General features: G+C 37.9%; 1 protein-coding gene across 3 annotated transcripts in view; it reads right to left on the bottom strand.

The window, feature by feature from the left end:
• The window catches only part of Spdya (speedy/RINGO cell cycle regulator family member A), a 57290-nt gene that overhangs the window by 49587 nt on the left and 6393 nt on the right, over positions 1-1310 (bottom strand). The gene's annotated exons all lie outside the window — the stretch shown is intronic.

Raw genomic sequence — 1310 nt, 5'->3', positions numbered from 1 at the left:
CTTGTCTCAATTTTGATTTTTTTTTTTTTTTTTTTTTTTTTTTTGTCGTAGTAGGGATTGAACCCAAGGCCTCTTGCACACCAAGCAAGTATGTTTTTGTTTTTTTTTTTTTGTTTTTTTTTTTCTTGGGTACTGGGAATCGAACTCACAACCTTGCGCTTTCCAGGCAGGCACTGTGCCGCTGAGCTAAATCCCCAGCCCCTCTTATTTCTTAAATTACCTAAATGGTAGAACCAGGTGTTTTATTCTTTGTGATGAGTTATGGGTATTAAAAAAGTCCGTGATTAATATTTTGCTCTACTCTTAATAAAAAGAGAAACGTATTAACCTTCTACATGCTGATGGGGGGACATCTTTGTATCTTTTTTTACTTATACTTCTTACATACTTTTCCTTTTTTTAAAAAAATCTCTTCATTTTGCAGTTCAGGTTGGCTTTGAACTCACTATGTAGTGAACTCACTTTGAAATCTTCTTCACATCTTGACCACCTTGCCTTAATGTACCTGCCCTCCTCTATAAACAAGGAAGCCTGCTAGCTCCATCTATCAAATTGTGGTATCTGCTTCATTTCATTCATTCCCAGAGCCCATCTATCCTATTCCTTATCCAAAATTACCTATCTTATTATCATACACCCAAATAAAGATCCTTTTTCTCTTTTGGCTTAGAAGAAATACTACTAGTACTACTTCTTAACTGCCTATTAAGAAATTTACCAGCAAAGTAGCACTATCTCATAATCTGAACAAACTTAAACTCAATTTCATTATATGAACATGATGATAAAAAATGGTATTCCCAAAAAGTATTCTCAAAATGTAATACTGAAATTTTTGTACGTTGACCAGTACTTACAATTTGCTTGGTGCTAGCTGTTAAAAGTCCTGGAAAGTCCATCAAACCCAAACTGGTTGGTAGCCTACCTGAGTCTTCATGTACTCTGTTACTTTAGGTCAAACAAAACCCATGCTATGAGCCGGGCATGGTGGCACACACCTGTAATCCCAGCACTTGGGAGGCTGAGGCAGGAAGATCGTTGTGAGTTCAAGACCAGCCTGGGCTACAAAGTGAGCTCAAGGCCAGCCTGAACTGCATAGCGAGACCCTGTCTCCAAAAGACAAAAAAACAAAACAAAACAAAAAACAACCTCTCAAGCGCCTGCCTGGCAAGCGCAAGGTCGTGAGTTCGGTCCCCGGTACCGGAGAAAAACAAAAAAAAAAAAAAAAAAAAACAACCTCTCCCCCATGCTGTGAATCTGAGTTTTTGGCATCTATAATACTTGGACTTAAGTAGTTTAGAAGCTACATG

The sequence above is a fragment of the Chinchilla lanigera genome, unplaced genomic scaffold (assembly GCF_000276665.1).
Source record: "Chinchilla lanigera isolate Chin_1 unplaced genomic scaffold, ChiLan1.0 scaffold00068, whole genome shotgun sequence".
Lineage (NCBI taxonomy): Eukaryota > Metazoa > Chordata > Mammalia > Rodentia > Chinchillidae > Chinchilla > Chinchilla lanigera.
The sequence above is the reverse complement of the archived record's forward strand: the minus strand, read 5'-3'. Positions and strand labels throughout refer to the sequence as shown.